At 36.7% G+C, this 10031-nt stretch overlaps 1 non-coding gene across 1 annotated transcript; it reads left to right on the top strand.

The window, feature by feature from the left end:
• Positions 1–898: 898 nt before the first annotated feature.
• LOC121268720 lies at positions 899–1006 on the top strand. Its single transcript, XR_005941231.1, has one exon. It is a non-coding gene; the product is annotated as a small nucleolar RNA R71 (small nucleolar RNA).
• Positions 1007–10031: the final 9025 nt, after the last annotated feature.

Raw genomic sequence — 10031 nt, 5'->3', positions numbered from 1 at the left:
GTTGGGTTTTCTAAAGTTTTTCCACTCCTCAGGACTGTGACAACCTTTACTTGCTTCAAGGTGGAGTCCTCTCCCATTTATGACACCTGATAAATTTGGATTTGAGGATTGGGTTATGATTGTGCAGGGAATTTCCCTTTCTCTTGAATACTTAGAGTTGCAGTGATTCTTGACAAGGATCCTCTGAGGTCATTTAGTGCTTGGGAGTTTTTGTTATTTATTGCTACTTGCCCTTGCATGAACTACTACAGATTGGATGCTAGCTGGTGAACAGTCTCATCCAAGTTTCTCCTTTGATTCACAGCTGCAGGTGTTGGGTATTGGAGTGATCCTTGTACAGTTGGGTACATGTTTGCTGCATACTGGTTAGGTCCAGGTGGATGGGATGAGGATTGGGTTGTCTGTTCATTCCTCCAACTGAAATTAGGATGGCTCCACCAAGTGGAATTGTATGCATTTGAGAAGGGACTTGCAAAAAGGTTTTGAAATCAAGTTAACATAAATAGATTAATCTAGAAGAACTTCCTTAAAGGCTGGGATTGTAGGGCAGTCACCAGTGGCATGCCCTATTTCTTCACAGATATTACATTTTTATGATATTTTCTAAACAACTTGAACTTCTTTGGATTTATTAATATCTATGGTTTCCAACTTTTTGGAAATCGAAGATAACCTAGCATGCAAATCATCCACCTCTTTTAAGTTGTATTTACCTCCTCCAGTGATTGTTTTTATAGGTTCATCTCACGACTGAGCATTTTCAGATAAGTAGTCAAAGTACTCAAATGCCTCCTCGTGTTCTTTATTAAAGAACTCACCATTACACATTGTTTCTACAAATTGCCTCATCTTGGGTTGCAAACACTCATAAAAAAAACTAATTATTCTCCAATTTTCATACCCATGATGAGGGCATGCATTGAGCAAGTCCTTGAATCTCTCCCAACATTGATAAAAAGTCTCTGTGTCATTCTGGGCAAAATTCATGATTTGTCTTTTTAATGCATTAGTTCTATGCATAGGGAAGAATTTTTTAGGGAACTCAGTTTTCATTTTTTGCCATGTCCCTATTGACCTAGGTCTTAATGAATTCAACCAGGTTTTAGCCTTTTCTTTTAGGGAAATGGGAATAGTTTAAGTCTTATCACCTCTTCTGTACAGGTTCTGTCCATGAATGTAAAGCAAACCTCCTCAAATTCTTTAACATGCAAATATGGGTTCTCAAACTCCATCCCATGGAAATGAGCTATAAGAGGGATCATGTCGGGTTTAAAATTGAACTTGTTTGCATTAATGGGTTGTATAATGCTTGAAGGTGAGCTAGTCTTAGCAGGTTGCAAATAATTTTTGAGTGTCTTGTTATGATTCCCAACTCTCCCATCTCGTTCTTCTTCAGCCATGGTACTAAGACTCTCAGAAGATGACTCAAATGAAAGTGACTCACAATCAAAGTGTCACAAAATCTAATCTGATTAATCGAGAGGAATGGTCTCTACTCCAAATAGACATGCAAATGCTCAACCACAATACACGACCAACACCAAGCTTTGGTGTATAGTGATAATAGTAAAAAAAATAATGACAGTAAGCTTTTACAGAGAATGTTATTCACAATAATCAAAGGGAAAACAGAGAAAGCTAGGGTTAGAGATCTCCAAAGTGTGAAGAGGTTCACACTCAGTCCCCCATTCTCTCTGCAGTGTTCTGATTGCTCTGCAATTTGCCTTTAATCCCCGGCAACGGCACCAAAAACGTGACTCTTCATTTAAATTGCCTCCCAAGTGCAGAAGGTGTCTAACTTGTGCATAATGAGAGTCCCAAAGTCGATTTCACAGGGATTAAGATAGATTCAATACTATGCAATTGTTTATTGGAATAATAGGAATTAAGAAGGTGAAATATTAGCTGTGCAAATATTTTATGATCACTGGGCAAGTTTGTAAACCAGATTGTTCATACCAGAAAACTCAAGGGTTTGAAAATAATTTTTGCTTCTTTTCTGAGAATTCTAGATGAGAATGAGATGGATTTGGATGCACACTAAAATTTATAAAAAGAACTAAAGAAACTGAACTCTCTGCATTGATAAAGAAGAACAAATTCAAAACTCAATACCAATGTTTTGAAAAGCTTTTAAGAAAAACACCTAGGCTTCGGATCTCCTTTGCACAGAGGGATTTCAGGGGAGTTTTGCATTCCACAATTACTATCAAATGCAATTTCAATCAAGATAAAAGCATTTGGATGATGTGTATGATTAAAACACTTATCAAAACATTTTCTGAATAATCTCAACAAATTTCACATGAAACCGACAATCAACATGCAACTCAGGATTAGGGTTTGCATCCCTTAAGCATTCATCGTGCCTTCAATCAACAATGGATCAAAGAGGACACAGAAAAACCCTAATCTCAGTGTCTATAAGAATGACAGAGATTTATGGAGAATACAAATTAAAACCAAGAAGAAATCAAAACCCCCAATTAAAACCCTACTGCCCAAAGGTTTCCCTTAACCTAGGTTACGAAATTACTCTTCCATCAAGTACGAAAACAAGCTATTAACCAAATAAAAAGACTGGTCCATAATCTAGAGAAAGGAAAAACAAAAACCCAAGAATTGGAAACAGAAATTTCAAAGTGATTTTCGAACTCTGCCAAAAATCCCAATGTCCCCTTCTCACACGCCGCTTGGTCCCTTTTAAGCTCTCATTCCTCATCCTCTCTAGTGCTCCTCCTGATTTCTCTCTCCAGGTTGTTGCTCTATCCAATTCCATGGTGTTCTATGGTGCGAAACCTAAGATGCAAAGCAACAAGGGTTACGGGCTTGAGAGGATTCCTTTTCTTCTCTCTCTCTCTCTTTTCTTGCTCTAAGTGTCGAGTGAGTGTATGAGGTAAGTGGCAGATAGTAATATTGCACATGTATTTCCCATTTCAACCTTTTGGTTCCTTTTTTTTAAACTTATTGTGTAAATAAGCATATGTAACTCATTTTCAGACCAAAACCCTTAATTTACATGCTCAATTTTCATATTATTTCCACTTAATCAATGGGTTTGATCACCATTTTGTGCCTCCAGCCCTGCAGAATTTGACCTTTTATCATCTGGTTGGGTAGACTAAACAGGCACAGCTAAGGAATCTTGCACTCAAAGGAACATGTCATCGAAGAGTTTCCAACCTTCATACTTGAGTGGGGAGCGAGTTCAAGACCAAAGAAGGCCAGAGCATCTCTTCATTTTTGTCTTTCCTTCTCTACCGCATTTATGGCCCAAAGTCAATACCTATTGGGTCCAGTGCTTAGAAGGCAAGTACCTTGGTATGTATGCTCTCTCTTTTACTTTACTCGAAAGCTTAGCTGTAATTTCATCACTGTGGTAGTCCCACTACAGTTTCACTCCTTGAAACCATAGCTTTTGATGCAGCTGTAAGAAACGATGATTATGAGCAAGAGGACCTAGTGCTACCCAAGGAATTGTTCAAGGGTCTGTCACCGTTTAGATGTTGAGATTTTGTAATATTCTGATTTTTTTTTATTTTTTTATTTGGGTGATGAACAATTGGTGGTCTGTGATATTCAAATTACGATGATGATGTGACTTATGGATATTATTTTGTTAAATTACTCGTTTGGACACTCAAACATTCTCAGATATTCTCAAAACTTCTCATAATCATTTTTTTGAAACATCATTAAATACAAAACACTTTTCAATTTCAAAATTTTAATTTTTTTATCTAATCATTATCCTAACGCAAAATCCAATACAAATTTTTTTAAATTTTCAAATAAAATACAAAAAAATACAACTTTTTTAAATTTCAAAACAAAAATAATATTATAAAATTATATTCAAATAGTTTTTTAACTTTATAATGTTTTTGTTCAAAATTTCTCTCTCATTTCCCAAAATGCAATAAAATATTTTAACTCAAACTATTTCACTATTATTCACAAAACTTTGAGATATTCTAACTATCCAAATGTGCCATACTTCTCTGGGAGTGATATTTCTAGACATGACACGTATTATTCTTAAATTTTCTACTGCGATTTTCTAGTGCACGTATGCTAGGCATACTAACACACAATGTTCATGGAACATAAGGGGTGTTGCTCATGTGGTGAGCATCCCAACGTTGCAACCTTCTGCCAAATCCCAAGCGGGGTCGAGGGTGTCATAGCGTGGTATCAGAGCTTTTATGGCTCTTAAGTAAATCCATAAGTCGCCTAGGTGCAGTACCAGAGTTTAGCTTTTAAATCTTAGTATAATAAGCTTGAACACTGCTAGTGTTGGTAATGAGCAGAAGTGATGGGGCTTGGGTCTGTCATAAGAAAAGCAATATGGTATGACCAAGACTCCCCTACAACAAACGACTCGGAGAGGTGCTGGAAGAGGATCAGTCACATAACAATGGGAATCATTCTATGGCTCAAGCGATTGAGTGCATGATGGAGATGCTACGACAACAATAGTAGTCCTTCCAACAACTACTCAAATATCAAAGGATACATGTGGAATCACAACAGAGAACAGGGAAATCATCAGTTAGGATAGTGGTCTCAGTCACAAGGCAACAATGAAACTCTTATACTGAGGAAGGGAGCAGCCTTGGATCACACTAGGAGTTTATGACTTGTCCATGGTTACGCCCACTACTAGCCTTGGCAAATTGTAGAGGCAGCTAGAAACCTATGTGAAATTGGTGCCACAGGTCTCATAAGGGAGAGTGTAGGCTAGGCACAACCCTATGCTTTAGATGTGGGTAGCTTGGGCACATCACTAGGGAATGCCCTAGGGGACCCAAGGAAGCAAGCCTTTCATAGTCGGAAGGAGAGAAGAGCTATACCGACACGTGAAGGAGACTTGATCTTCGAGAAAGGAGATTACATGTACATAAAGGTGTCACCCATAAAGGGCATAAGACAATTCAAAAAGAAATAAAAGTTGAGTCAAAGGTATATCAGACCATATGAAGTGGTTGAAAAGATGGGCCTAGTGGCCTATAGAGTTGCCTTATCGGCCAAATTTGGAGATGTGCACGACGTATTCCACGTCCCCACTCTGAGGAAAATTTTTGGGTAGCAACAACCTCGAATTGTTAATTTGGGTGATATTTAGCTCCAACCAAATCTTACCTATGAAAAAACTTCAATACAAATTTTAGGCTGGGAGGGTGAATTGAAAGGGGACACGATGGGAGTTTGCGTGCCTTGGGGGAAAGCAAAAGCATGATGAGGGAATTATCTATTTATTCGGGTTCCAATAACACAACAATTGTGCATAATAAGTGAGGGCCATTAATGTCCTTTTGATTGTTTGTTAGACGTGACTTTATATATTTATTGAACTTGTTTGTCTTCGTGGTACGCCCATTTGAGTATTCTAAGTAATAAATATAATGGCATGAAAGAAATTTGACAGGCGAATTGTGACACCCCCTACCTCCGCTTGGGATGGAACGGAGACTTAGAGCGTCGAGACATGTAACACAAGGTTGCATACCCCCATACATGACAGTTAGTATGCAATGCATTCTATAAATGCAACTAGCAGAATGCAATATAGCAGCGGATTAAGGGTCAAAATATAACATATGCTAAAATAACTAAAAACATCCTAATGCATTAATGACCATCATAGGTTCAAAATCAAATAGTAGGATAAGCTAAACATAGAAGTCTCCAAAATTAAATCATCTACTTCATGCGTTCTAGAGCATGAAGGACTAAGGCTATAAACATAAGGATCAAGTCCAGTCTCTTATCGAGGTCTACCTCCTCCTCCATCAGTCAGGTCCAGCGCTCCATCTACCCCATCCTTTTCAAATCCTGATACAACTTCTATTATTCCGAGTGGGATGATAGCGATTCCACAAGGGGTGAGATTTACTTAAAATCTAAGTAAGCTAAACAACCAATATGCATAAAGATAAATTATGCATGAAGAATGATAAATATGAAATGCATGACATGCAAAAAAAAAAAAAAAAAAACAGTGTGTGTCTTCCATCTAGATTCCTTAACATTTTCAGAAAAATAGAAACACATATTTTCGTATAGAGAACATTTTTACTTCAACCGTCAAAAGATATAATTTCATCATAATATTTAATCATTAGTAGTTCATAATTAATTGTAACATCATAACGTGTGGTATCGTCACAGTTCCCTATATGCATTATGAGTACCTGCCGGTGACCGTATTACAACTCACGTTGAAACTACGTTGTCTGTAGACTTGTTCTCAATGCATTGGTAATATAACATAACATTATAACATGATAACATACACATCTACCAGCCTTAGGTGTCATAACATTTGACTTCGCTTCGGCGTTCTTTAAAAAGAACCCATTCGAAGCTCGTTGACTGTATTTCGTCAACCCAGCAGTTACCACTCCTTTTTTAAATACTCCAGAGTGGACAGAAGAGTTCCACTAGGATAATTCCTCATCCTAGTCTTTGGGGTCATGACAAAAATTATTTTTCATGCTAAGTTGAAAAAAGTATTTCATGATATTGCATATTTAGCAAGTTTTCATGTGAAAATGACATTTATTGATGCAATATACAAAAATGGTGGAAAATATTACATGTCATGTAAGTATGCACTCAATTTATCATATAACTTAATATTTTATGCTCAAAATGAAAATTGAAACATGAATGAAGTATTTATCAATAAATCATAAATAACTTATCAAGATGTAAGTTAGAAGCCAACTTACAAACTTCCTGAGTTTAAAAATGTCGTAGCGTCTGAAATCAAAGTCATACTAAGTTAGGGTTTGAACCTCTAAAGAAGATGCTCATAATGAAAGGCTTCCAAAATGGGTATTTACAAAAATACTCCTAAACTTTCAAAAATTGCCAGTAAGGCCTTAAATTTTTACTATTTGCAAACAAATCTCAAATTCAACCAAACTTCATGGACCTTAGATTTTTTATATTCTAAAACCATCTATACTCTTAGAATTATAAAATTCAAGTGGAACTAGCTCAAACGTACCCAACTCGTGGCATGCACTTTAGTTGATGCCTTAATGTATTTTCAACTATTGATCCCTATGAATGCATACATGTGATATCTTCTCTAATTACAAACAATCACTATAGTCCTTAATGAAATGATGAAGACCAATTCTTGGGTAAGCAAGTTCTTCCCACCACTTAATCAAGGCTAAAAACCGTAATCTTCATTAATCCTTTATTAATCAAGCTTAGTGTTTCTAGTGCAAATCGCAAAGACATGCTTACAAAATTTACCCAAAACATGTATTTTCGTTCTTATCCCAATCAGAAAGTTTCTAAATGCTTAATCATCAAGCCTAAGTAGAATAAATCAAGCTTCATGCTTTAATCACAAACTTACTTAAAACCCATGCATATTTTGATGATCAAAACAAGATAGGATTAAAACATGTCATGGGATGCTTTTAATAAAAAATCAAACCTTCCATGATCATTCTAAGACATTAATAAATCATATCAAAATATGTTAAGACATGTCATAACTAAAATTTCCACTTAAAACAACTTAAACACTTAAAAACCATCCTTAATGAAACCGCTTTTGAAACAAGCATGGTAACTTTTTCTAAATTCATCCAAAAATCACTCCAAGACTTAAAATCACAACTTGACATGTAAATTAAGATCTAGAGTAAGAATACTTACAAATTTTGTAGCCCACTCAAGCTCCTAGCACAAGAACTCACAAGAACTTCCAAGAACACTCAAACTCACTCATCTTTTAGTTTTTCTCAAAACGAAGGAGGAAGATAGCTCTCTATGCTCAAGGAGGAGCTGGAGATGAGGTGTGGAGGAATGAGTGGGGTGGAGACGTTGGCCTTAGTCTATGGAGATTGGTTGAGGTGGGCAGTGGTGTAAAGGTTGAATTATTCAACTTGCACTCCATCACTTGGTGTCACTTGTGCAGAGTGAATAGTCCCCTTAAACCACCAGGATTTCATCATTTCAAGTGCTACATTTCTCCTAAGGTGCTATTCAATTAGGGGTGTAAAAGAAAGAGGAGAAAAACCATCAAAACCATCCAAGGGGGCTGACGGGTTCAAGCGGTTTTCCTTGCGCAGATTTGATCATAGCCTTGACTCATCTTCTTGACTCTTTTTCAAGGATGAATTGTGTAGGTGTAAGGTCACTTCTTGAAGGCTTTTTGAGGTGGTAGAAGGTGGAGAGTTGGCTACCATGTGATCATGGAGGTGCAGCTCAAAGAGATGATGCAATGGAGGGTGGTTGATGAAATGAAGTGGCTTGGGTTCCTACAGTTTTGGTGCCTTCTTTGGGTGAGAAAACTTGGTCAAATGCTCATGATGACCATGAGGGCCTCTTGTGGATTGGGTGGTACTGGAGGTGGCGTGGGGTGGTGGCTCAGCCATGGGCAAATGTGTGGTTGGAATTCAACCAATTTGGTTCCCATCCAACTAGTCTTTTGGGTGCAATCGGTTTGGAGTTTTGGTTTTGTTTTTTAAACCAAATTTTGTCCAAAACTTGGTCTGAGTTTAAAGAGATCTTATGAGGTGCTTAAATAACATAGTGATCTTGAGAAAAAGGTACAAAAAGGTTGGGCTTAAGGGTAAAACAGTCCATGCACACAAAGGGCACATACGTGTGTTGATTAGAATAGTTTGGGGTTTGATATGTCATTTCTTCTAATGACATGTTTGCAGGTTTATCTAGGGTCCTAATATGATTTAAGAATGATGTAATTGAATAATGAAACTAGAAAATTTTAGAGCAAAAAGGCTAAAAATATTAAGAAAGAAAATTAAGCTCTAAAGCATGGTTTAAAGATCACTGATCATGGGTAAGTTGATTAATGGTCTTAACGCAATTTAAAAAATTAATTTGGATATTTAGGGTATGACATGGGCTTGAGAAAACTCATGGTATGGCGTATTGGGTTTTCCAAATTGAAAAGTGAAATAGAACAAAACAAGGCTTTGGGCCTTGTGGGCTTAAAAATGCCATGAGTGTGGGTTAATGGTTCAAGGGTTGTTGGGTTTGAGTGAATGGAGGCCTTGTTTTCAGATTTTGAGGGATTAAAAGAGGTCTCAAAATCTACTACGATGGGGCTTGAAAGGCTTTCCTTTAGGCCTGGGCTCCGACTCCGACGAAGTCGGAGTTGTCTTTTCCGAACTCCGACTCCGACAGGTATCGGAGCCAAAATACTCCTCCGGCTCCGACTCCGATCTGGAGTCAGAGTCCGACTCCGATCGGAGGTCGGAGCTTCGATTTTCGATTGGAGCTCCAAATTCCGATAGGAGCTTCGAGTTCCGATCGGAGTTCTGACCTCCGATTGGAGTCGAACTCCGATCAGAGATCGAAATGTATTTGGACGGATGAATCAATTTGGACAGCAAAATTATATGGTGGAGAATAGATAATAAATTACTTGTTAATGTTTTGTATTGTTGAAATCGAAGGACAAGCTCAAAGGTAGTACTTCGAGCTAATTAATCTGGATTAACTTCATCACCAGATCATATACATGTATGTAAATGAGTGGGAATAATATTTATGCATGTATGATGTATGTATATATAGAGAAGAATGATGGTACGAATCTGTATAATTCGATTAATTTCAGTTGGATAATAAATTATAAACGTTTGAAAGAGGATGGATAAATACTAATAGAATTAAGAGTACTTATCTCACGTCTTTGCTCGGGATATAACTACATAAATATAACTACATAAATATGATCACCAAAGCCCAAGTCCAAATCTGTAAAAAAAAAAACACTGAAAATATAAAAAAAAAAAACCTTAAATATAATAGTTTAAAAAGTAAATAACATATATGATGTAGCCATAAGTTATAACAGTCTCATTTATAACGTAATAACAACATTGACTTAGCCTTGAAATATAACTACATAAAAATTAAACATGGATTTAACTCAAATGTTTTTTTGTTCTATTGGTCATGCCTGAAATGAAGATAGAAAGTTGCAATCAATAAATGAAAAAAAATTGATAATAAAAAATTGAACACGGTAA

The sequence above is a fragment of the Juglans microcarpa x Juglans regia genome, chromosome 5S (genome assembly GCF_004785595.1).
Source record: "Juglans microcarpa x Juglans regia isolate MS1-56 chromosome 5S, Jm3101_v1.0, whole genome shotgun sequence".
In the NCBI taxonomy this organism is placed as follows: domain Eukaryota; kingdom Viridiplantae; phylum Streptophyta; class Magnoliopsida; order Fagales; family Juglandaceae; genus Juglans; species Juglans microcarpa x Juglans regia.
This window is presented reverse-complemented; position numbering and strand designations above follow the sequence as displayed.